This window comes from Theropithecus gelada, chromosome 14, assembly GCF_003255815.1.
Source record: "Theropithecus gelada isolate Dixy chromosome 14, Tgel_1.0, whole genome shotgun sequence".
Classification (NCBI taxonomy): Eukaryota; Metazoa; Chordata; class Mammalia; order Primates; family Cercopithecidae; genus Theropithecus; species Theropithecus gelada.
The window spans coordinates 48,186,027-48,213,274 of record NC_037682.1 but is presented as its reverse complement, the minus strand read 5'-3'; the positions used below and the strand labels follow the sequence as shown (position 1 = coordinate 48,213,274).

General features: G+C 42.2%; 1 protein-coding gene across 2 annotated transcripts in view; it reads left to right on the top strand.

The window, feature by feature from the left end:
• The window catches only part of NUCB2 (nucleobindin 2), a 92,245-nt gene that overhangs the window by 12,122 nt on the left and 52,875 nt on the right, over positions 1 to 27,248 (top strand). The window contains exons 2-4 of one of the 2 annotated variants that reach the window (XM_025357964.1): positions 1,395 to 1,541; positions 9,481 to 9,675; positions 16,519 to 16,673. The gene's annotated coding sequence lies outside the window, so the exon portion shown is untranslated. Of the gene's footprint in view, positions 1 to 1,394; positions 1,542 to 9,480; positions 9,676 to 10,202; positions 10,301 to 11,915; positions 12,016 to 16,518; positions 16,674 to 27,248 lie in introns of those variants that run through there. The other variant, XM_025357966.1, reaches the window with a different exon arrangement.

Below are 27,248 nucleotides of genomic sequence, written 5' to 3'. Positions count from 1 at the left end.
TACAGATGTCTGCCACCACACCTGGCTAATTTTTTGTACTTTCAATAGAGACGAGTTTTGCCGTATTGCTCAGGCTGGTGTCAAACTCCTGGTCTTAAGAGATCCACCTACCTCAGCCTCCCACAATGCTGGGATTACAGGCCTGAGCCACCATGTCTGGTTACATTTTAACACATTTTGTTTTGTTTTGTTTTGTTTTTTAGAGACAGTGTCTCAGTCTGTGTCACTCAGGCTGGAGTGCCCTGGTATGATCATAGCTCACTGTAACCTTGAACTTCTGGGCTCAAGCAAGTGATCATCCTGCCTCAGCCTCCCAAGTAGCTGGGACTACAGGTGTTCAACACCAGACCTCTGGCTAGAATTTACATTTTAATAAGTTCCTGCTGTGACTTAAATGCACATTAAAGATTGAGAAGCCATGCATTAGTGGATTTGATGAAGGTAAGGAATTTCTGCACTGAGAATACTGAAAATATGATCCTGGGTGAATTATCTAGTCCAGAGGTTAGTAATTTTTTTTTTTTTTTTTCCTGTAAGGGGCCAAGAGCCATACAGTTTCTGTCACAACTATTTAACTCTGCCATTGTAGTGTGAAAACAGCCTGAGACGATAGATAACACATACACAAGATGGACAGATGTTGAAATTTGCTGTGTTATAATAAGACTGTCAACAAAAACAAGTAATGGCAAGTAATGGGTTGATTTGACCCAAGGGCCATTGTTTGCTCATCCCTGATCTTGACCTTAATAAAAACAACAACAACAACAACAGTAAGTCGTAGCTCCCCAGAAAAGTTTACCCTGAGTTTTCTAGGTTCTGACTACTTACTGTCTCTTGGAAGTAAGTATTCTCCCTCTCTCTAACCTTTTTTTTTTTTTTTTTTTTTTTTTTTTTGAGATGGAATCTCACTCCGTCACCCAAGCTGGAGTGCAGTGGTACGATTTTGGCTCACTGCAATCTCTGCCTTCTGGGTTCAAGTGATTCTCCTGCTGCAGCCTCCCAAGTGGCTGGGATTACAGGCATGTGCCACCATGTCTGGCTAATCTTTGTATTTTTAGTAGAGACGCAGTTTCACCATGTTGGCCAGGCTGGTCTTGATCTGCCCGCCTCGGCCTTCTAAAGTGCTAGGATTACAGGCGTGAGCCACCACACTCAGCCCCTCTTCCCTTTTCTTAACACAATGAAGAATTTGATTTTGTAACTAATTGGCCAGTTGATGTTCTGCAGCGTCCTAAAAAAGGAAGTGAGAAGGGAACTGAAGTCTTAGAAAACCAGAATCTCCTCGAAACCATTGTTTTCACCCTAGAGTAGAAAGAGATGTAATACGGGTCAGGGTTCGCGTCAGCTGGTTCTCTGGGGTTGTTTCACTTTTATTTTCTTCTGGCCTCTAGCAAACACATTTTGAGTTTCTCAGCTGAGCCAAAGGAAATCAAGAAATCTCTTGAAATCAAGGAAATCAAGGAATCAATTACTTACACCAAGCTGAGCAAGAGACAACTTGAAGGCAGAGGTAGCAGTAATCAGACAAGATTTCCAAGGTAACAGGGCAGAAGTAGGGGCGAGGTGGGGAACAGAAATAAAAGCTACTGGACATCTCCTCACTAGGACTTTATTTTTATTTATTTATTTATTTATTTTGGGTTTTTTATTTTTTATTTTTGGTGTTTCTTTGTTTTGTTCTGTTTTTTGAGATGGAGTCTCGCTCTTGTGGCCCAGGCTGGAGTGTTGTGGGGCGATCTCAGCTCACTGAAACCTCTGCCTCCTGTGTTCAAGCAATTCTCCTGTCTCAGCCTCCTGAATAGCTGGGACTACAGGTGCTCACCACCACGCCCAGCTAACTTTTGTGTTTTTAGTAGAGACCGGGTTTCACCATGTTGGCCAGGCTGGTCTCCAACTCTTGACCTCAGGTGATCTGCCTGCCTAGGCCTCCCAAAGTGCTGGAATTACAGGCATAAGCCATCGCATCTGGCCACTTTTCTAGCACTTTACACGTATCATTGGAATCCTTACAGTTAGTTCAGCATTATTATCCCCAGGTTATAGGTTGGGAAACGGAGACCAATATATTATTAGACATTAATAAAGCACTTTGCTCCGGGCACCCTCTGCTTTACAAATATAAACTCATTTAATCCTTACCACAACTATATGAGGCTTGAACTATTGTTGCCTGCATTTTACAAGTGGGAAAGCTGTGCTTTAAAGAGAGGGGTTAAGTGACTTGCTGGAGGCCATTAGCTAATATGAATGGAGCTGGGTTTTTAATCCAGGTGGACAGGTTTCATTGTTCACACTCTTAACCACTATACTTCCTAGATTCACTCTTTCCAGACTTGAACAACTACTCTGCTAGAAAATGCACCTGGCCTAGAGTTAGGGAACTAACTCAAAACCAGGCACATGTAATAAGCAGTAGAGCCAGGGTTGGGGTCCAATTCTGATGCCAAAGCTTATGTATTTTCCCTTGTCCAAGGTAGTGACTATGTTCTTTTTTTTTTTTGTCTTAATTAGTATTATAGAGCAGTTGGAATATACAAGGTAGTGACTATGGTTTTGTTGTTGTTGTTGCTGCTTTTTTTTTTTTTTTTTTTTTTTTGAGAGAATCTCACTCTCTTGTTCAGGCTGGAGTGCCATGGCATGATCTTGGCTCACTGCAACTTCCATGTCCTGAGTTCAAGCGAGTCTCCTGCCTTAGCCTCCTGAGTAGTTGGGATTACAGACATGCACCACCACATCCTACTAATTTTTTTTTTTTGTATTTTTAGTAGAAATGGGGTTTCACCATGTTGGTCAGGCTGCTTTCAAACTCCTGACCTCAACTGATCCGCCTGCCTCCGCCTCTCAAAGTGCTGGGATTACAGGTGTGAGCCACCGAGTCTGACCCATGTTCTTTAGACCTCTTTCCCACCAGGAGATTCTCTGTCAGTGCTAAACCTTCAAGTTTTAGCTTTACTTATTGTTATTATTTTACCACATGGGTTCATTTTATTGAGCTGAAAGCTTACAAAAAGTCCACTGGTCCCTGCCCTGCCCGTGTTACACTCGTTCCTTCCCATGCACACTCTTGAGTATCCACAAGTGCTTCCACATAACTGGTTTCCCCCAACAAAGCACAAAGGGTGGTGCTTCCAAAGCATGCGTTGTTCCTAGCAGCAAGACTTTCAGTGCTGGGGTTTTATTTATTCTGCAAGGTGGTATTTCTTTTTCTTTTCTTTCTTTTCTTTCCTTTCCTTTCCTTTCCTCCCCTCCCCTCCCTTCCCCTTCCCTTCCTTTTCTTTTTTTTTTTGACAGAGTCTCACTCTGTTGCCCAGGCTGGAGTGTGCAGTGGCATGATCTCGGCTCACTGCAACCTCAGCCTCCCGGGTTCAAGCGATTCTGCCTCAGCCTCCCAAATAGCTGGGGCTACAGGTGTGCACTACCATGCCCAGCTAATTTTTTTGTATTTGAAGTAGAGACAGGGTTTCACCATGTTGGCCAGGCTGGTCTTGAATTCCTGACCTCAGGTGATCTGCCCGCCTTGGCCTCCCAAAGTGCTGGGATTATAGGCATGAGCTACTGTGCCTGGCCATTTTTTTATCTTTGAAAGTGTTTTATTTCAATAGTTTTTGGGGTGCAGGTAGGTTTTGGTTACGTGGATAAGTTCTTCCGTGATAATTTCTGAGATCTTAGTGCACCCAGTCCTCCAGCAGTATACACTGTACCCAATATGTAGTATTTTATTCCTCACCCTTCTCCCAACCTTTCCTTCTGAGTCCCCAAAGTCTATTACATCATTCTACCTTTGTGTCCTCACAGCTTAGCTCCCACTTATAAGTGAGAATATATGATAATTGGTTTTCCATTCCTGAGTTACTTCACTTGGAATAATGGCCTCCAGCTCCATCCAAGTTGGTGCGAAATACATTATTTTGTTCCATTTTATGAATCAGTACTGTTCCATAATGTATATATAACACATTTTCTTTACGCACTTGTTGGTTGCTGGGCACTTAGGTTCATTCCATGTCTTTGCACTTGAGAATTGTGCTGCTGTAAACATGCATGTGCAAGTATCTTTTTCATATGATGACTTCTTTCCCTTCGGGTAGATACCCAATAGTGGGATTGCTGAATTGAATGGTAGTTCTACTTTCAGTTATTTGAGGAGTCTCCATACTGTTTTCCATAGAGGTTGTACTAATTTACATTCCCAACAGCAGTGTAAAAGTGTTCCCTTTTCACCACATCCATGCCAACATCTATTGTTTTTTGACTTTTTTTTCTTTTTTCTTTTTTTTTTTTGAGGCAGGGTCTCACTCTGTCACCCAGGCTGGAGTACAGTGGTGTGATCTCAGCTCACTGCAACCTCCGCCTCTCGGGTTCAAGCAGTTCTCCCACCACAACCTCCTCAGTAGCTGGGAGTACAGGCATCCACCACCACACCCGGCTAATTTTTGTACTTTTAGTAGAGATAGAGTTTCACCATGCTGGCCAGGCTGGTCTTGACCTCCTGGCCTCAAGTGATCCACCAGCCTCAGCCTCCCAAACTGCTAGGATTACAGGTGTGAGCCATTATGGCTGGCCATTTTTCTCTATTCTATTCCACTGGTCTATGTTCCTGTTTTTATATCAGTACCATACTGTTTTGGTAGCTATAGTCTTTTTTTTTTTTTTGAGACAAAGTCTCACTCTTGTCCCCCAGGCTAGAGTGCAATGGCACGATCTCAGCTCACTGCAACCTCCGCCTCCTGGGTTCAAATGATTCTCCTACCTTAGCCTCTCAAGTAGCTGGGATTACAGGTGCCTGCCACCACACCCGGCTAATTTTTGTATTTTTAGTAGAGACAGGGTTTCACCATGTTGGCCAGGCTGGTCTCAAACTCCTGACCTCAGGTGATCCACCCGCCTTGGCTTCCCAAAGTGCTAGGATTACAGGCGAAGGCCACCATGGTAACTGTAGTCTTGTAGTAGAGTTTGAAGTTGGGTAATGTGATGGCTCCAGATTTGTTCTTTTTGCTTAGTTTTGCTTTGGCTGTGCAGCTCTTTTCTTGTTCCATATGAATTTTAGGATTGTTTTCTCCAGTTCTGTGAAGAATGATGATGGTATTTTGATGGGAATTGTATGGAATCTGTAGATTGCTTTTGGCAGTGTTGTGGGATGTGTTTCCATTTGTTCCAGAAGGGAGTATAACTGCCTCTGCCACACATGAGTTCACAAAGGGAGTGGGGAGTAGCAGGCAGCAGCAAGCCTCACCCAGCTCCCATGCAGTTGGCAAGGCTGGTCTTGCTCCCTCAGTGCCCTGCTAACAGCACTGAGTTTAGATCCAGGCAGTCTGTGCACACTGTGACCTGAAACCACAGCTTTCAGGTCATGCCCTTCCCTATCTGCTGGTAAGGCTGAGCACCCAGCATGTATGCTTGTGTCTCCTGCACACTTCTCGCTTGCCCCCTGGTTTCTGCTCAAGGGAGTTCACCACCACTCCAGATTATATCATAAAATTCAGTTGGGAGCTTCCTTCACCCTGTGACCCCTCCCTGAGTTTGACTTCCCCGAGGGCCCCTGTAAGATACGGTCAGGAATGGCTTCCTTCCTTTCATGGTGGAGACTGGGAATGCCTACAAGGCACTTCCCACTACTGCTTCTACGTTTATTTATTTCACGCCACTCCCTAAATCCATTCCAGCTCTGGGTAGGGTTGAAGCCTTCTCCTGTGGACTAGATTTTCAGATTCCCTGGTAGGAATGTGTGCTTGGAGGAAGACTCTCCCCCTCTCACACTCTGGGAACTTACAGTTTTTCACCTGTCTCACAGAGTAGGCTGCAGCCTGCTGCATCTTTCAAAGGGTCTGTGGATTCTTTCCCAGCTAATTTTAAAAAAGTTCTTTTTGTAGAGACAGGCGTAGGCCAGGTGCAGTGATTCATGCCTGTAATCCCAGCATTTTGGGAGGCTGAGGTGGGAGGGCTGTTTGATGCCAGGAGTCCGAGACTAACTGGGCAACATAGTGAGACCTTACCTCTAAAAGAAAAGGGGGAAAAAAAGGGTTTTAGTTGACTGAAACCAGGACAAACATAAAGAAGGTCTCCCATTCAATTTATCTGGTTCTAAAAGCAGCTTTTTCTAATTGTGCACACAAATGAACTGTTTTAGGTAAGACAGGGTCTTGCTATGTTGCCCAGGCTGAAACACAGTGGCTATTCACAGGCGTGATCCCACTACTGATCAGCAGAGGAATTTCTGACCTGCTCTGTTTCCAACCTGGACCTGTTTACGCCTCCTTAGGCAACCTGGTGGTACTAAGGCAGGAGGCAGAACTCAATGTTGGAGGCAGAGCTTGGACACCGGACCAAATTGAGGACTAGCTGAAACAAGTTTGGAGCAGAAGCACCTCCCCATAAGACATGCCCACCAGTGTGCCATGTCAGTTTACCATTGCCATGGCAACACCCTGAAGTTATGGCCCCTTTCTGTGGCAATGACCTGACAACCTGGAGGATACCACCCTCATTCTAGAAATTTCTGCATAAACTGCCCATTAAGTTGCATATAGTTAAAAGTGGGTATAGGGCGAGATGCAGTGGCTCATGCCTAGAATCCCAGCACTTTGGGAGGCCGAGGTGGGTGGATTGCTTGAGGTCAGGAGTTTGAGACCAGCCTGACCAACATGGTGAAACCCCATCTCTACTGAAAATACAAAAATTATCCAGGTGTGGTGGTAGGTGCCTGTAATCCCAGCTACTCAGGAGGCTGAAGCAGGAACCCGGGAGGTGGAGGTTGTAGTGAGCTGAGACTGTACCACTGCACTCCAGCCTGGGTGACAAAGTGAGACTCTGTCTCAATAAATAAATAAATAATAAAAAAAAATAAATAAATAAAAATAAAAATAAAATAAAATCAGTATAAACAGGAATGCAGAACTGCCTCTGAGTTGCTGCTCTGGGCACACTGCCTACAGGGTAGCCCTACTCTGCAAGGAGTAGTACCTCTGCTGCTGCCGTGTACTGCTGCTTCAATAAAAGTTGCTGTTTAACACCACCAGCTCACCCTTGAATTCTTTCCTGGGTGAAGCCAAGAACCCTCAATTTTGGGGCTTTCCTGCCCTGCATCAGTCTCCTGCTCCTAGGAGTTCACACTTTTTTGTTTGTTCGTTTGTTTGTCCTAGGCTGGAGTGCAACAGTGCAATCTCAACAGTGCTCACCGCCACCTCTGCCTCCCAGGTTCAAGCCATACTCCTCAGCCTCCCAAGTGTCTAGGATTACAGGCATCTGCCACCATGCCTGGCTAATTTTTGTATTTTTAGTAGAGATGGAGTTTCGCCATGTTGGTCAGGCTGGTCTTGAACTCCTGACCTCAGATGATCTGCCGGCTTCAGCCTCACAAAGTGCTGGGATTACACGTGTGAGCCACCGTGCCCAGCCAAGTTCACCCCATTAATGTCAAACAGTGCAGACACCCAGTTGTCATAGCACATTACAGCCCAGAACTGGTCTCCAGCTATTCTCCTGCCTCAGCCTCCTGAGTATCTGAGACTACAGGTATATGCCACTGGGCCCAACACAGGTCTTTTTTTTTGAGACAGGGTCTTGCTCTGTTGTCCAGGCTGGAGTGCAGTGGTGCAATGTTGGCTCATTGCAACATCCACCTCCTTGATTCAAGCGATCCTCCTGCCTTAGCCTTACAAGTAGCTGGGATTACAAGCATGCACCACCACACTTAGCTATTTTTAGCAGAGACGGGGTTTCACCATGTTAGTAGTTTTAGTAGAGACAGGAAAGTTTCACCATGTTGGCCAGGCTGGTCTCAAACTCCTGACCTCAAGTGATCTGCCCACCTCAGCCTCCCAAAGTGTTGGGATTACAGGTGTGAGCCACCTACCTGTCTGGCCTATCCTAAGTTTTAATGCCTAATTCAGGCACTGTGTGTTCATCTGTGCTAGATAATAGCTAATAAACATGCACAAGATAGTTCCTGCCTTCAATGTGTTTACAGTCTAGTTCTAGTGTTTTGTAGTGTTAGGATGTGGTATGGTCTTCTGATCTGACACTACCAATGGTTACTAATTATATATAACCAAAACCTAGATAATAAAATTTCCCATGTTTTTCAAATTGAAATTTAGTTTTCCTATACCGCTAACCTGAATATCCTCCTGAATATCCTTTCTTCTCTAGTGCCTTTACTCTTCAATTTATCCATTAGAGCCAAATATGACTATTTCCTTACATTTGCCTTTGCGCTTAACCCTTCAGCTGAGGTAGTGCCACAACATTCCTGGACTTTCATGATGATAAGGCAGATAGATTAAGATCTTGATTTAAATAAAATGGACAAGTGTAGTCTTCTCTTGAACTTCAAAAAGGATAAATAAAATGGACAAGGGTCCTCTTCTCCTGAACCTCAAAAAGGAGCTTAACCTTGAGGTACTGATCTATGTATGTGGATGAGAAGTGTTAGTAAAGATAATTGAGGCCAAGTGTGGTGGTTCACGCCTCTAATCTTTGGGAGGCTGAGGCGGGCAGATCGCTTGAGTCCAGGACTTTGAGACCAGCCTGGAAAACATGGCAAAAATCCATCTCTACAAAAAATGCCAAAAAATTAGCTAGGCGTGGTGGTGTGCGCTTGTAGTCCCAGCTATTTGGGAGGCTGAGGTGGGAGGATTGCTTGAGCCTGCGAGGTTGAGGCTGCAGTGAGCTGAGATTGCGCCACTCCACTCCAGCCTGGGCAACAGAGGGAGATCCTGTCTCTAAATAAATAAATAAATACGATTGGGTTGAAATCCAGAGACCTAAGTTATAGTCCCAGCTCAGCCACTAATCTGAGAATAGTTAATTAACATTTATTGAAAATTTACAATGTGCCACTTTTTAAATTAATTTGCTATGCTGTAAGTAGGAGGGTACTATTATTATCCTCATTTTACAAACAAGGACATGGAGGCACAGAGCACTTAAATAACTCGCAAATCATACAGTTAGGGGCACACAGAGTCCAGTTGTGCAACAGAGGCAATCTGCCTGGTAATACTTCCAGATAACAGAAACTTTCATTGCTAACACACTATGTGGCAGATTCTGTACTCTGTGTGTGTGTTTTTTTTGTTTCTTTGTTTGTTTGTTTGAGACAGGGTCTCACTCTGTGGCACAATGATCATGGTTCACTGCACCTTCGGCCTTCTGAGCTCAAGTGATCCTCCTGCCTCCACCTCCTGAGTAGTACAGATGTGTGACACAGCGCCTGGCAAATTTTTAAATATTTTCTTCAGAGTGAAACATCATTGTGGTAAAGATAAAAAAGAAAAAAATATTATTGTAGAGATGGGATCTCACTGTTGTCCAGATTGGTCTCAAATTTTTGAGCTCAAGCCATCCTCCTGCCTTGGCCTCCCAAAGTGCTGGGATTACAGGGTGAGTCACCATGCCTGGCCTGTACTGTTTTCCTGGCAATGTTATCTCATTCAATCTTCGTGAATAACCCTAAGGTATATGATACCAATTTTTCAGGTGAAAAAAACTAATTGGCAGAATGAAACTTCGTAAACAGCCTGTGGCTCCAAAAGCTTCTGGAAACCTCAAGCTACCCATGTGCATCTTTGAGCCTCAGTTTCCCCACTTTAAAATGAAGGGTTTGAGGCAGATGTCTGTTCTCTGGGGGAGGATGCAGAGGAAAGAGCTGTCTGCGAATCGACGAGAGAAAATGTGGGTAAATAACAGTTAAACCACAGTGACCGAGGGCCCAGCATAACGGGGGTGGGTGCGGTTACAAATGCCAGTAAGATTCCCGCCAAGACGGAGGACCGGGGTGTCAGAGCCGAGCGAGGCCTGTGGGCGAGAATGGGCCTGACAGCCATTCTCTGACCCGCGTGGGCGCTGCAGGCGCAGGCCAGCGGCCAAGAGAGAGGCGATCCCTGGGCCTCTGCCCGGGTCTCGGGACGGCACCTCACCCGCCCAGGTCCTGCTCCACAGGCTTCTCCGGGAAAGCTAGGGAAGGAAGAGGCGCGGCCTCCCGAGCCCGCATCTCAGAGCGCCACGTCCCTCCTGGCTCAGCCTCCCCCCAGGCTCCATAGCCTCGGCGCTCCCCACCGCCCGCCTCCAGGCTCCACGGAGCGGCCGTGTCCCTGCTCCCGCCAATCGGCGTCGTCAGCAATCCCGAACCGGACCAATCAGCGGCCTCAGGGTGTGGGAACTGTCGCCATGGCAGCCAGGAGGCGGGCTCGCGCGGCGGGAGGCGGGCAGAGCGGAGCAGTGGGCTGGGGGCTGGAGGACAGGTTTGTGCGCTGGACGCAAGCCGCAGGCGCAGCCTCGCTCACCGAGACCCGGCCAGGTAAGGCCGGTGGCTGCGCGGTCGGTGCGGAGCAGCGCGGCGGGAGGTTGCGGGGTGGGGGGGTCCGGAGATAAGGCTCAGGTCTTCGCCTGCCTTGCCAGAGCAGTGAGGATGGCGGGGGCCGTGCAGTGGGCGGGGCAGCGGCGGGGAGGGGGCTCCCAGCGCCAGCCGGAGGCGCTGGGTTCCTTCTGCTCCACTCGCGGCAGGGCACGCGAGCTTTCTTCGGGGTCGAGGAGGGTGGCTGGCTCCTGGCGGGGAGCAGGAGAGGGTAGGTGCCGAGCCGAGACCCTGGCGGGGTCCCGTCGGGTTTGGGCAGGTCGATGGGCGAGCGGGTGCCCACTAGTGAGGAGGGACACCCACCAATTCCAGGCGATGCTTCCCTGCGCCGCTGAGCAAAGCTAGGCCCGGGGATCCTGCTCTTCTCCGGTCTGGTTAAGCCGGCAACCTCTGACACTTAGGAGAAAGTTAGTATCAGTCGTGATATCCTTTTCCCTTAAGTTACAAATTAGGTACGAGATGAACCCTTTTGGTTTTAGAAGATGAGAAATAGAATACTTCCTTTTTGCACCTGCTAAGTGGTAACTCAGTGAGCAAATGTGGTTACTGTGGTTGATGTTTGCAACGGTCTTAGATGACAATTATTTTACAGTATCAAATGGCTAGGGGAGAGAGAGAGAGAATATGAGGGAATGAAAATGAACGGGAACCATTATGATTTTTGAGAGACAGAACCTCTTGAAATTCTGTGTCCACTAAACTCCTAAATTGAATAATGTACATTTTATGCAATTGAACAAGCTAGTGCTACCATATAAGTCTGCTAAGAAGGCTCTGTTAAATTCATGGACGAGTATGAACACTAAAAGTTATTACCTTGGTTTAAAACTAGGGGCAGGTTAAATGCAAATATTTCTGATAGTGAATTTTGTTTAAGGGAGATTGTGGACTTTCCCTATGGGAAAGTTTAAAGAATTGATGAGAGAGATGCTTTAAGGAATGTTCTTGTTTTTTGAAACTTGAATAAGTTCAACAAATGTTGAACAAATATTTCCACAAATCTTCCTGAGCTAATAGGGTCAAAAATTAAAATTTTGGAAATTTAGAATTAGAAATGAAATCTCAAATAATATCACTGTTATAATTAGGATGAACATGGAAACTTCCATTTCTCATCATGGTCTTCAGGCTCTCCGTAATTTCATCTACCTTTGTAGTAGGGGGTCAATTTTTTTTTTTTTAACTAGACAATTTTAGAAATTTAAAGGAGTCAAAAATTTATTTCTGTTTCCATGTGCTTACTCATGCCCATCTCTGTCTATCCAAATTTTACCCATTTTTTTTTTCTTTTTTTCTTTTTTTTTTTTTTTTTTGAGACGGAGTCTCACTCTGTCATCCAGGCTGGAGTGCCATGGCCCAATCTTGGCTCACTGCGACCTCCACCTCCTGGATTAAAGGGATTCTTCTGCCTCAGACCATTGAGTAGCTGGGATTACAGGGACCCACCACCACAGCCAGCTAATTTTTTGTATTTTTATTAGAGACAGGGTTTCACCGTGTTGGCCAGGCTGGTCTCGAACTCCTGACCTCAGGTAATCCACCTGCCTTGGCCTTCCAGAGTGCTGGGATTACCAGACGTGAGCCACCGTGCCTGGCCGACCCATCTTCTAAGAGTCGAATCTGTCTGTGTTGTGTTTACCTTTCTTTGCTCTCCCAAGGTACGTACATATTGTTTATATCACACATTTTGTATATATCCTTTCAGCATGCTTTTTGCCAAGTTGGTTTGTGCTCTGTGAAAAACAGTTGAGATAAAATGCACAATTAAGACAATTAGGGTACTTTTCAAAACACTATTAATTATGGGCACTAATATCAATAACATCAATTCAGATGTCTTTTTTGTTTTGGGGTATGTTATGAATCTCTGAACACATACTAAACTAATTTTGCGTTACTTAGAATAATATTGAAATTACTTTCCACTTTCTAAGGACCCTTTTGAAGGCTGGGGTCTACAAAATACCTTTTTGAGTACTGGGTTGCTGGCAGAATCAAGTGCAGGATTTAAAAATGTATTGAAAATAATCCTTTAGGCCAGGCATGGTGGCTAATGTCTGTAATCCCAGCACTTTGGGAGGCTGAGGCAGGTGGATCACTTGAGTCCAGGAGTTCGAGACCAACCTGGCCAACATGGTGAAACCCCATCTCTACTAAAAATACAAAAATTAGCCAGACGTGGTGGCGGGCACCTGTAATCCCAACTACTCAGGAGGCTGAGGCAGGCTACTTGAACCTGAGAGGCAGAGGTTGCAGTGAGCCGAGATCGCGCCATTGCACTCCAGCCTGGGCAACTAGAGCAAAACTATGTCTCAAAAACAAAACAAAAAACAGGCTACTAACCATTTCAAATAATTTATTCAAGGAAAAACTTCAATCATTTTAATTATTTTCAATCAAAACTTTTTTTTACAACCATGATGTTGTGAAAAGTATATTTAGTTAGAATTTCATGGCCAGATTCCAGTACGGGCTCTGCCAAATGAACTTGGCCAAAGTCAGTTAACTTCCTTCTGTATTTATAACCTTTTATAAAAGTAGGGCTGAATGAGATTACAGTAGTCCTCCTTTATCCTAGAGGGATATATTCCAAGGGTCCCAATGGATGCCTGAAACTACAGATAGTACCAAGCCTTATATACACTATGTTTTTTGCTATACATATATAATAATAAAATGAATAAATAATAATACACTGTAATCAAAGTTATATGAATGTGATCTTTCAAAATATCTTGTTTTACCTCAGGTAATTGAAACTGCAGAAAGTGAAATGCAGATTAGGGAGGACTACTGTACCTCCAAGATTATTTCTGATCTTAGAATTCTCTGATTCTAAAATCCTAAAGCAGCCTAATAGAAGTTCACATAGTAGTTACTTGATTTTATTTTTGGCAGAGCCTTTTTTTTTTTTTTTTTTTTTTTTTTTTGAAACAGGGCCTTGCTCTGTTGCCCAGGCTGGCTGGAGTGCAGTGGTGTGATCATGGCTTACTGCAGCCTGGAACTGCCAGGCTCAAGTGATCCTCCTACCTCAGTCTCCTGAGTAGCTAGGACTAAAGGCGCATGCCATCACACCCTGCTCATTTTTATTTTTTATTTTTTGTAGAGAAGAGGCCTCACCATGTTGTCCAGGCTGGTCTCAAACTTCTAGGCTCAAGCAATCTGCCCGCCTCGGCCTCCCAGAGTGCTGGAATTACAGGCGTGAGCCACTACACCTGGCCTTGGCAGAGTTTTTTTTTTTGGCAGTGTATTTTAATTATCTGAAGTACAGCATATGTAAATAATAAAGAGATTATAATTTTAATAATATGTTTATTGAGTGATACAGATCTGTTTTTCATAAGCCTATAATCTAGGATACTCCAACCCATTGTTAAGACTGGAAAAAAGGAGATAAAATAGTTTCCTTGATGAGTGTCCTTTTTTACAGATGTAGACAACAGAGGCTCTAAGATCTATACTAATGTCTTGGTCAGGGAAAAGCTGTAGTCCAGCTCAGCTGGTCATACACTTGATATTTTATTTGAACCTCACTTTCCTATTGACTTTCATTTTCAAAGGGAAAATGGAGGTGAGCACCAGGCTATCTGTGGCCCTTGACACTGGTGCCATGGAGAAACTCAAAAGCCATTTATTTTTCTTCACGCTACCCTGTTTTATCGTTAGATTTGTAACACTGATAGTAAGAAGCAGCAATCCACATTTCCTAGCACAAGGTAGTGCCTTAGAGAAGGAAGCCTGAGTCTCTTGCTACAGTTCTGATTTAAGATTGGAAGGAAGAGATTATGTTGGATGCATTGCTTTCATTGGCCTATAACTGCGTCAGGACTTTGGTTCTGGCAGTGTTCAGAGAAGAGCTCTAATGTGGCCTTTCAAAAATGACTGTAAGGCCAGGCATGATGACTCACGCCTGTAATTCTAGGCTTTGGGAGGCTAAGGTGAGCAGATCACTTAGCTCACAGGTTTGAGACCAGCCTGGGCAACATGGTGAAAGCCCATCTCTACCAAAAATATTAAAAACTAGCCAGGCGTGGTGGTGTGTGCCTGTAGTCCCAGCTCCTCTGGAGGCTGAGGTGGAAGGATGGCTTGAGCCTGGGAGGTGGAGGTGTTTTTGTTTTTTGTTTTTTTTTTCAGATGGAGTCTCGCTCTATCGCCCAGGCTGGAGTGCAGTGGCGCGATCTCGGCTCATCGCAAGCTCCGCCTCTCAGGTTCAGGCGATTCTCCTGCCTCAGCCTCCCTAGTAGCTGGGACTACAGGCGCCCGCTACTACGCCCGGCTAATTTTTTGTATTTTTAGTGGAGATGGGGTTTCACCATGTTAGCCAGGATGGTCTTGATCTCCTGACCTTGTGATCCGCCCACCTCGGCCTCCCAAAGTGCTGGGATTACAGGCCTGAGCCACCGCACCGAGGTGGAGGTTTTAATGAGCCGAGATAGCGCCACTGCACTCCAGCCTGGGTGATAGAGTCAGACCCTGTCTCAAAAAACAAAAACAAAAACTAAAACTAAAACGACTTTTAAAGTTGTATGTCAAACTGGTCTTGCTTGCTTTTTGTTTTGTTTTTTTACTTTTTTTTTTTTTTTTAAGACAGGGTCTTTCTCTGTCATCCAGGCTGGAGTACAGTGGTATGAATGGCTCCCTGCAGCCTCGATCTCCTGGGCTCAAGCAATCCTCCCATCTCAGCTTCCTGAGTAGCTGGGACTACAGGTACACACCACCACACCCAGCTAATTTTTTGATTTTTTTTGTAGAGGCGGGGTTTCACCATGTTGCCCAGGCTTGTTTTGAACTCCTGCGCTCAAGTGATCCACCCGCCTCAGCCTTTCAAAGTGCTGGGATTATAGGTGTGAGCCACCACGCCCAACCTGTTCTTGCTTTTTAAGTTCTACCACTTTGGGTGTTTACAGAACAGATTTTCATATTTCTTTATGTTTCATTTTCAAGACAAGAAAGGCATTAATATTAATTGAGCAATTACCATTGTCGTGCACTGTGCTGGTTACTTTGTATTCATTCTTATTTTCCTCCCATCAACAAACCTGTGAAGAGGTATGAGCTCAATTTTCTAGGTAGGAAAATCAAGACTCAGAGGCAAGAAGTAGCTTGCAAGTAAATAGGGGAAGTTAGGATTTAATCTGCTGTTTGCGTGTTTATTTTTTACCATGTTTTGTCAATAAAAATAATATACCTTTCCAAAATACAACATGCATATGATTACTCTCCTGCATAGATTATTTTATGTTAAATATACCATATATAAGAAAAGAAATACCTGTGTCCTTAAAATTTGAAAATATTTTATTTGCTTTTTTTTAACAGACTACTTAGAAATAACTGCTTATGTTCACTAATGAGTTTGCACATGAGCTGCTTTGTGTTTTACATGTTATTTGATGGAGTTTCAGAAAAGAATTTGAGATATTTCATCTTATTATTGATCTCTGTGACAAACTAGGAACAAAGTTAATATTTTTAAAGTGGTGGTAAGAGTAAAGAAAAATTCCAGTTAAGGATTTAACAGGAAAAGTTGCCCTATATCTTGAAGTCTCATTGCTGAAAAAAATAAGTTTTTAATCTGAATTCCTCTTAGTTATTCAGGAGGGGAGGAATACAGTAAAATTTGGGAATAATAAATCAATATCTTTTTTTTTTTTCCAAGACAGAGTCTCACTGTCACCCAAGCTAGAGTGCAGTGGCATCATTTCGGTTCACTGCAACCTCCCTTTCCCAGGTTCAAGTGATTCTTGTGCCTAAGCCTCTTGAATAGCTGGAACTACAGGCACCTGCCACTGTGCCCGACTAATTTTTGTATTTGTTTAGTAGAGATGGGGTTTCACCACATTGGGCAGGCTGATCTTGAACTCCTGACCTCAGGTGATCTCTCCTCCTTGGCCTCCCAAAGTGCTGGGATTACAAGCAGGAGCCACCGTGCCTGGCCAACATCTTTGTTTATTCTGGTTTTGATTCTGTTTATTTCACATATCTTTCTCCCTTCCTTACTGGAATATGATATAATTTAGTCTCCTTCCACATCATAAAAATTTGGCACTTTTCACATTATGTGACAAATGCATACATTATCATGTACCGTTACCACTGTAAAAAGTCTAAATTTTGTAATTTTGTGTCTTTTTATTTGTTTTTTTTTTTTTTACATTTAGAACGTGTTACGAGTCAGTTTTTAGTGAAAAAACATTGGGCTAGGAGCCAAGACCCATCTCTTCACTATTTTGGTATTGTGCAAGTCATCTTATCTCTCTGGACCTCAGTTGTCTCATCTGTAAAAAGGAGATAAAAATTATTTACCTGCCTGAACGTAAGTACTCAAGAATTGCATTTGGTTGCAAAGAAAAATGACTACCACTACCACCACCACCAAAATACAAAAAAGGAAAAACCAAAAACGGACTCACAGATGGCTTAAACATGCAACATTTACTTTCTTATATAAAATAATAATTGAAATAGCACTCTAGGATGGGTATAGTGGCTTTATAAAGTCATCAGAGACTTAAGCTTCTTTCAGTTCTTTTATCAGTGATCCCTAAGATGTTCTTGTAGCACTGGTTCTTGTAAGTCCAAGATAGCTGCCAGAGTTCTAACCATCACTGTCCTGTTCCAGGCAGCAAAGCATAGGCGAAGAAAGATGCATCCTCCTCCTTTAAGGAGAATTCCTGAACCAAGGCTGAGGCTATAAGAAAACAGGGAAATGTAGCTGAATGCATGGCTGCCCTCTTTAAAACTGGGTGTTTGTTACTGAGAAGGAAGGAAAGATTTGGATATTGGCAAGCAAATAGAAGTCTCTGCCATGATATGAATCTTTTTATCTTTCAGCTCTGAAATCTGTAATCTGTGATAACCACTCATAGAAGCTTCTGTAATTTGCCATGGCAGAGATTTAAGTCTGACTATTAACTACAGAAGGAAATAATCTTCATCTAATAAATTGTGTTTCTGTTTTTACTTTTAGCCCTTAATTTATTATAGAAGCCTTTCTGTCTTATTTGTATATTTGTTCTGGTTATTTTTAAAAATTACCCATAAATGCTGAATAGATGATTGTTGTACATTTTATGGTTGTGTTAAAAAGAGCTAACATTTATTGAGCTACTTGCTGTAAGCAAGGCACTAAAATGACAGAGGTAAGTTATCCCAAGGGTATCACATAACTAATCATCAGGAAGTAAATTTATATTGAAAGTAAATATAATTCATCTCAAGATACATTTCACTATGGTCACATGAGGAACACTTGCCTTCCTTGCTAGCTAAAGGTAGTTTGTTCTTTTTCTTTCTCCTTCTTCTTTTTTAACTACTTAACTGTTAGTTCTCTTGAAATTTTCTTACTACTAGTTCTTGCTTAACTTATGTAGCCACACCAATATTTTATTTCCTCCCAGACTTTTTTTTTGTTGTTGTTGAGATGGAGTCTTACTCTTTCACCCAGGCTGGAGTGCAATGGCATGATCTCTGCTCACTGCAGCCTCCACTTCCCATGTTCAAGTGATTCTCCTGCCTCAGCCTCCTGAGTAGCTGGGACTACAGGCATCCACCACCACACTGAACTAATTTTTGTATTTTTAGTAGAGATGGGGTCTCACCCTGTTGGCCAGGCTGGTCTCGAACTCCTGACCTCAGGTGATCTGCCCGCCTCAGCCTCCCAAAGTGCTGGGATTACAGACAGGAGTGAGCCACTGTGCCCGGCCCCTTCCAGACTTTTCTTGGTGAATGTTATATAAATATAATATTTAATTTATATATTTATAATATATAATATTTGTAATATATAATATATAAATATACCCTATACTTGTCATGCAAAATGCTTCAATTGTCATTGTTTCTATTTCAAAAAGTAAACTGAAATAAATAGCTTTGAGAGAAAGAAATTCAGGGAATGGAAATTGGAGTGAGAAAGATTCTAAAGATTCAGTCAATCTTTTAGAGTTTTTAGAAGGGAGACAGTAAGTTAAGATTTTATTTCTACACAGTATATTTGTATTTTTGAAAGTTTTTACATTTTTTGGTTGTATTAGGTAGGCACAAACTACAGTAATTCTTTTGCTGCTAGTGCTGCAGTTTCCTTTTTTCTGATCTAGACTCGTTGACCTCAAATAAACAAAATAATCAGGAGACTTGTGACCATAAAAACAACCCAGTTTTGTTTTTAAGAGACATTTAACATTATAAATCACCTGACTGAGAATGTCTGTTTGGTGAATACCATTTTCATGACTTTTAAATTTTTTTAATTAACAGAAAAGGATCATGCTATGCATTGTTTTGTAAGCAGCATTTTAAAAATTGTGATTGTATTTAATAGCTTATCTTCCTCACTAGATTGAAGCCCTGTGAGGGTAAGGACTATGTCGATCTCACTTACCTTTGTCTTCTAGCATAGTATCTGGTACCATAGTCGTTACTTAATACATAAATATTAGTTTAGTTTTGTTTTTAGAAACAAAGTCTCAATACATACATACATACATACATACTTACTTATAATAGGTTAAAGGAAACATTCTTCAATTCAGCCTTTAATTGAAAAGGAAGGGGGCAAAAGAAGAGGATTGAGGAAGATGGAAAAAGACAGGTAAAGGAGGCGTGGCACGGTGGCTCACGCCTGTAATCCCAGCACTTTGGGAGGCTGAGGTGGGCGGATCACGAGGTCAAGAGATCGAGACTAGCCTGGCTAACATGGTGAAACCCCATCTCTAGTAAAAAAAAGTACAAAAAATTAGCTGGGTGTGGTGGCACACGCCTGTAGTCCCAGCTACTTAGGAGGCTGAGGCAGGAGAATTGCTTGAACCCGGGAGGCGGAGGTTGCAGTGAGCCGAGATTGCAGTGCTGCAATCCAGCCTGGGCAACAGAGCGAGTCTCTCAAAAAAAAAAAAAAAAAAAAAAGATACATAATAAAGGAGAAACAGACTACTTCCAAGGAAAGAGAAAATCTTCGGTTTTCTGTACTTTTCAACCCGGTTATCTATGGTAATTCTTTTTAACCACTTCCAGGATATCTTGCCCAACAATCAAAACAGGAAACCATCACACACACACACATGCACACGCACATGCACGTGCACACACATGCGCTTGCACACATACACACACACTAAGCAAACTTAGTCTTTATAACTACTGGTATAAATCAGTAGCTAAGAAATGTGCCTCTGTGTTTGAATGGACATTTTATTTTTTGAGACATGTTCTCACTCTGTCACCCTGGCTAGAGTGCTGCCAGGCTCAAGTGATCCTCCCACCTCGTCCCCCACCAAGTAGCTGGGACTACAGGCATGTGCCACCATGCCCAACTAATTTTTGTATTTTTTGTAGAGACAGAGGTTTCACCATATTGCTCAGGGTGGTCTTGAACTCCTGGGCTCAAGGAATCCGCCCTCCTTGTCCTCACAAAGTACTGGGATTATAGGCATGAACCTCTGTGCCCGGCAGAATAGAAATTTTGACTTGGTTGAGACAGGGGAAGAGATTAGCATTCTTTTAGGACTTTAAAATTTAAGGAAATTATATCTACTGAATACTAAGAGAAGCTTAAGAACTCTGCTTACTTTGCAATTTTACCTGGGGCTCTGATGCTTTTGGGGTCAGTGCCTCCCATTCTGTCTTGAGATGACTACAAAATTTAGAATTTCACACCATCCTACTTTAGAGCGTAAATTATCAGCCTGTCCTGGTTTGGATGAGTCTACTGTTTCAGCCTAGTTCAGCCCAGTATCTCCTCTTTAGGTCCGTATCTCTCTTACGAAAGAAGAAGGTGATAAAGGAAAGGAGAAGGTCATTCTTACTGACCTGATAGTGGAAGAAAAGTAGGTTAGTCCCCCTTCTTTCCGTTGCCTGTCCTTATTACTCATCTTTCTTTCTTCTATATGGATATTTGTATATTTTCTCGTTCATGAAAATCTGTAAACCTAGTAAACTTACTGTTATTCCTTTCATGCAGACACATTTGACATCTTGGCATTTAAAGAGATTTTTGTGTCATTATTTTTTTGCCTAATGTGCTGGAATACTTAACATTTTTTTTTTTTTTAAATGCAATTGGTGTTTATTGAGGCCTTACTAAGAAGTAGAGTTAAGTGTTTAAATTAATTGTCCTAGTTATGTCTAGAATAAGCACTAACAGATTGGAAACGAGTGTAAAACATTCTCCATCAATAAAAAATAAATTTAAAAGGTGAGAGAGGCAGGATAAATAGAAAGCCCTACCAGCCTGAGCAACATAATGAAACCGCATCACTACAAAAAAAAAAAAAAAAAAAAAATCGCTGTGCATGGTGGCTTGCTTGTGGGCCCAGCTATCTGAGAAGCTGAGGCAAGAGGATCTCTTGAGCCCAAGAAATCAAACTTGCAGTGAGCTGTGAGCTTACCACTGCAGTTCAGCCTGGGCGGTGGAATGAGAACCTGTCTAAAAAAACAAAAAAACGAAAAAACGCTATAGAAGGTGGTAGATTTAAAAATCAAGATATGGTATTAAGGTCGGGCATGGTGGCTCACGCCTGTAATCCCAGCACTTTGGGAGGCTGAGGTGGGCAGATCGGTTGAGGTTAGGAATTCGAGACCAGCCTGGCCAACATGACAAAACCCTGTCTCTACTAAAAATACAAAAAATTAGCCGGGCATGGTGGTGCACGCCTGTAGTCCTAGCTACTCAGGAGGCTGAGGCAGGAGAATCACTTGAACCTGGGAGGTGAAGGTTGCAGTGAGCCAAGATTGCACCAGTGCATTCCAGCCTGGGCAACAGAGTGAAACTCCATCTCAAAAAGAAAAAAAAAAGATATGTTATTAAATCAACTTTAAGGGCAAGGCACGTTGGCTCACTCCTGTAATCCCAGCACTTTGGGAGGCCAAGGTGGGGAGATTGCTTGAGGTCAGGAGTTTGAGACCAGCCTGGCCAACATGGTGAAACCCAATCTCTACTAAAAATACAAAAATTAGCCGGCGTGGTGGTACACACCTGTAATCCCAGCTACTCAGGAGGCTGAGGCAGGAATTGCTTGAACCCGGGAGGTGGAGGTTGCAGTGATCTGAGATCGCGGCACTGCACTCCAGCAGGGGCAATAGAGTGAGACTCTGTCTCAAAAAACAAAAACCAAAAATGGCTTGAAGAAATCACCATTCCTCTCTCTGGTAGAGAGAACAGTATTGTATGGGAAAACACAAAAGGTAACAATTCAAGAAAGTGTTTAAAAAGACTTGGGCTACAAAGGTGAAGAAGTCCTTAGAATACCTTAATCAATTTATTTCGTTTAATTTCTTTATGTGTGTGTAAAAATGATGTGAGAAAAATCTATGATATGCCTAAAAATACTTTCAGCAAACATAAAATAGAATTGTAAATGATAAAGCACAGTGGCAGCATTTTTTCTGTATGGTATACAATGGTGTGTCTTAATATTGATAGAATCTTTTATCCCACCCTGGGGTCTCTGTCACCCAGACTGGAGTACAGTGGCACAATCATAGCTCCCTGCAGCCTAGAACTCCTGAGTTCAAGCAATCTTCTCACCTCAGCTTCCTGAGTAGCTGGAATTACAGGTGCGAGCCACTGCACCCAGCCCAATGGAATCTTAAAGCCTATTTATTTTATTTTATCTTTTTCTCTTCCTCCTCCTCCTATTCCTCCTCCTCCTCCTTCCTTCTTCTTCTTCCTTCCTTCTTTCTTCTTTCTTCTTTTTCTTTCTTTCTTTTTTTTTTTTTTTTTTTTGAGACAGGGTCTCTCTCTGTTGCCCAGACTGGAGTGCAGTGGCACAGTCTTGGTTCACTGCAACCTCCACCTCCCAGGTTCAAGCCATTCTCCTGCCTCAGCCTCCCGAATAGCTGGGAGTACAGGCGTGCACCACAACTCCGGGCTAATTTTCATATTTTTAGTAGAGTCGGGGGTTTTGCCATGTTGGCCAGGCTGGTTGCAAACTCCTCACCTAAAGTGATCCACTCACTTCAGCCTCCCAAAGTGTTGGGATTACAGGCATGAGCCACCGTGGCTGGCCCTTAAAGTCTATTTAATAACATATCTTTTTTTTTTTTTGAGATGGGTTTTCACTCTGTTGCCCAGTCTGGAATGCACTGGTGCAATCTGGCTCACTGCAACCTTCATCTCCCAGGTTCAGGCGATTCTCCTGCCTCAGCCTCCTGAGTAACTAGGACTACAGGCATGCACCACCATGCCCGGCTAATTTTTTGTATTTTTAGTAGAGACAGGGTTTCATCATGTTGGCCTGGTTGGTCTTGAACTCCTAACCTCAACCAATCTGCCCGCCTTGGCCTCCCAAAGTGCTGGCATTACAGGTGTGAGCCACCACGCCTGGTCTCTTCTTACCCTTTTGCCAGAGATTTTCTTCCAAGCCCCCTCTACTAATTTTACAAGCTTGGTGTTGGTGCTTTCTTCGTCTTATCAGAAGACGATGACAGGAAGTTTTCAGATTCATATTCTTTCCTCAGACTCTCCTTAAATGATTTGTTGATGAAGACCTGGAGGACTGGCCTTCATGAATCACACCAACTTGTATTACTTTTCAGGCAACATATTCTTTATTGAGATACGCACTCTCAGAATGTATCAAAAACTAAACTAATAAACACACTTGTCAGGTTATGTAGGGCTCTTCAACATTCAAATCAGATTTAGCTACTCTTCCTTTAGCTCAGCCACCATCCATCAACCCCCCACTTCTTAAAAATGCTTAATATAACATCTTGGGGGAGATCATTTTATAATTTAATGTTTAATATGGCAACAACTTTTGGCTGTAGGCATTTACAGCAATGTTACAGTGATTTGACCATTCTTGTATCAATCTCTTTACCACTTTTAGCATTAATGTAGATTTTGAGGCATGTGAAAGAACATCAGGATGTTGTCAGAATTTCCTGTTGACTAAACTCAGCTTTGTTTTTTTCCTTAAACTATACTTTGCTGGAAGTTATGCAGCTTCTATTCAGTAATTTTAGGAAGTTCCTGACAAATTGACATTTGCATGATTCTACCAATTCAGCCTCATGTTCCTTGAGTTTTTTTATTTATTGGAGGCATCGTTGGTTTCTGCTATCTTCATCTGCATTGTTTGGCTGCTAATAGGTAATCCTGTTGTGTTTTACTAACAAAACGTAACATGGCTTTGTCTCCTTGCAGGTATCTTCCTGTCTAAAGTCAGGTAAAGCACTTAGTTGTTCCTCTATAAGAAAAAGTAAACTTGCTGTTATTCCCCTAATATCAAGTATTTGCTTCACTAACGTCAGCTGCTTTGTTTCTGTGCTTACAAAATAACTTTTCATTTTAATGCCCAATCACAGCTTAATCTTTGTGAAGATATTTACAATGACAAGCACCAACAATGCAAAAACTCAATCTGAAGTTATGACAATAATAATAATTATAATAAAGTTCATGCATATACACATAACAAAGACTATGTTGCTGTTGCTATGTGGCCAATTACAATTTTCATATTCCATTAATTGAGGCTGGGTGTAGTAGCTTATGCCTCTAATCCCAGCACCTTGGGAGGCTGAGGCAAGAGGATCACTTGAGCCCAAGAGTTTGAGACTGGCCTGGGCAACATGTTGAGACCCTGTCTCAAAAAACAGTAAAAAAAAATACTAATATGGTTACGATATAAAGGTCAGTCATTAGATAAAAGATGAAATTTACCGTAAAGCTAGAAAATCTTAAATTTATATATACCTAATATTTGAATAAAAATTAACAGAATTATAAGGAAAAACACAAAATCATGATGTAAGATTTTCACATGCTTTTCTAGTGATTGTAGAACAAGCAAACAAAAATCATTAAGAACATAGAAAATGGGATAATTTTGAAAAATTATAAACATGACTAGTGTAGAAGGTTAATAGTGGTTCATAAATTATATTTTAAAAAATTTTCACATTTTATAAGCTTGGATTTTTTTTGCTCTATTTTCACTCTTTTTTTAAAAAACTGAAATATGGTTTATGTATCATACAATTCTCTCTTTTACAGTATACAATTCACTGTTTTTTAGTATATTCATAAGGTTATGCAACCATCTCAGTGATTTAATTTTAGAATATTTTCATCACCCCAAAAAGGAACCCTGTACCCATTTAGCACTTATTTCTCATTTTCCCCTCCCTCCACCAGCAACCCTCAACAACCTGTCATCTGCTTTCTTTCTCTGTGGATTTGCCTATTTTCAACATTTATATAAATTGAATCATATAATATGTGTCTTCTTGTTTCTGGCTGTATTTACTATTAATCAGTTCTGTTGTATTTTATTTTTAAACAGACTTCTCCTTAAAAATATCAGTCTTGGCCGGGCATGGTGGCTCACGCCTGTAATCCCAGCACTTTGGGAGGCCAAGGCAGGCGGATCACGAGGTCAGGAGTTTAAGACCAACCTGACCAACATAGTGAAACCCATCTCTACTAAAAATACAAAAATTAGCCAGGCATGGTGGCGCACACCTGTAGTCCCAGCTACTCAAGAGGCTAAGGCAGGAGAATCGCTTGAACCTGGGAGGCAGAGGTTGTGGTGACCCGTGATCACGCCACTGCACTCCAGCCTAGGCAACAGAGTGAGACTCTGTCTCAAAAAAAAAAAGAAAAAAAATCAGTCTTTTGGGCCAGGCACTATGGCTCATGCCTGTAATCCCAGCACTTTGGGAGGCTGAGGCGGGCAGATCAGGAGTACAAGACCAGCCTGGCCAACATGGTGAAATTCTGTCTCTACTAAAAATACAAAAACTAGCCGGGTGTGGTGGCCTACACCTGTAATCCCAGCTACTCTGGAGGCTGAGGCAGGGTAATCACTTGAACCCGGGAGGCAGAGGTTGCAGTGAGGCAAGATCATGCCACTGTACTCTAGCCTGGGTGGCAGAGTAAGACTGCATTAAAAAAAAAAAAAATCCAGTCTTTTGTCCTTCAAAATTATCAAAAAGTGAAAGTTTTTGGCTTTGAAATGGCGGTCACAATTCATTGCCCTCTTTCTTGCAAAAGTTATAAATAAATGCAACTTGAATGAAATGTAAGTCTGACAATCTCTAAACCTGAAATCAAGGAGGAACTTTGTTTCTGCTTCCACAGAAGCAAATTCTCAGTTTGATTAGAGAGGATAATGTTCCATATTTTGTTTCCAAAGTGTGACACTTTCCTGGCTTTACATTATTTTTATTGTGTCTAGATACGAACTTTCGTTGCTAGTTGATTTTCCTTGTTGTTAATCCTTGTATCTCAGCACCCAGGCCTGCCACTTGCTTTACCAATATAATTTTAAGCTAGCTGAATAAGCAATATTTAGTTTAAAGGCATTTACAAGTCATGTAACTTAATCATTTTAAATGAATGGTGTGAGTACAAGCAGCTTTTCTTTTTTTTTTTTTTTTCTTTTTAGGTATTTCTGATTAGGTAATGGGAAAGATCTGTACTCAACAGAATACGTAGATAATATAATTTAAGTACTTAAGTCATACTAAATTCAAGTTAAATTCTCTTATTTAAATTTTTTTTTATTTTTATAAATGAGGGAATTAAAGTGGGAAAAGTTAATTGACTAACCTGTGATCACATAGCAAGTAAGTGGTGCAGCTGGAATTAGAATACAGACCTAAATTTAGTTCTGCCTTACTGCTTGGTATAAAACCCACTTTCTATTTCTCTTTTTTCCCACTTTCTGTTTTTTAAGGATCCAAGTTTACCTTTGAGATGGGCATTCTCTTTGTATCTCATTGTAGGTGAGGTTGGTAAATAATAGAGCAAAGGGAGGCAGTATGTTCTAGGGCAGTGGTTTTCAAATGTTGGCATGTATCAAAATCACCTACAGGGCTTATTAAAACACAGATTGTGAGGCCCCCTGAGCCTCTGATTTAGAAAATATGGAGTAGGCCTTGAGAATTTGCATTTCTAACAAATTCCCAGGTGATGCCAATGCTGCTGTCCCAGGGACCATACTTTGAGAACCACTCCTGGAAAGCCAGCAGAAGCTTTGGAGTCAGTCACCCCCAGGTCTACACTCTGGCTGTGTGACTGACTGCTGTGTGAACTAGAAGTGATATGCCTCAGTTTCTTGTACTTTGAAATGGGGATAATAATATTGACTTCACAGAGTCATTGTAAGAGTTGATATGTTAATATTTTTTAAAAGTTTAGCATACTGCTTGGTACATAGTAAACATTCAATAGATGGTTTCTGTTGTTATTTAGAATAAAGCTTGGGGATCAATTACATCTTTAGGAACCATAAATTCAGTTAAGAGTTTTAAAGTAGTTTCTCAGAAACTTTTTGTGACTTTGTAACTTCAAGATATTGTCAGAGGCTAGGTGCAGTGGCTCATGCCTGTAATTGCAGCACTTTGGGAGGCCGAGGTGGGTGGATCATCTGAGGTCAGGAGTTCGAGATCAGCCTTGCCAACATAGTGAAACCCTGTCTCTACTAAAAATACAAAAAAAACTCACTACAGGTGGTGAGTACCTGTAGTCCCAGCTACTCAGGAGGCTGAGGCAGGAGAATTGCTGAACCTGGGAGATGGAGGTTGCAGTGAGCTGAAATTGGGCTATTGCACTCCAGCCTGGGCGACAGAGCGAGACTCTGTCTCAAAAAAAAAAAAAAAAAAATGTTGTCAGGTGTTGTTAGGACACACGCACACACTCATGTATACAAACACATTCTCTTGACTTTTCTTCTTATTTATGGTAGACTTGGCAGAAGAGGAGAGCAGCAGAAGTGACAAAAACACATGGAAGAATATGGAAAAATTAGAACCCTCATATATAAGTGGTGAGAATGTAAAATGGTATAGCTACTTTGGAAAACAGTTTGGCAGTTCCTCAAAAAGTTAAACTTAGAGTTACCAAACGGACTCAGCGATTCTACTCCTAGTTATATAACCAAAA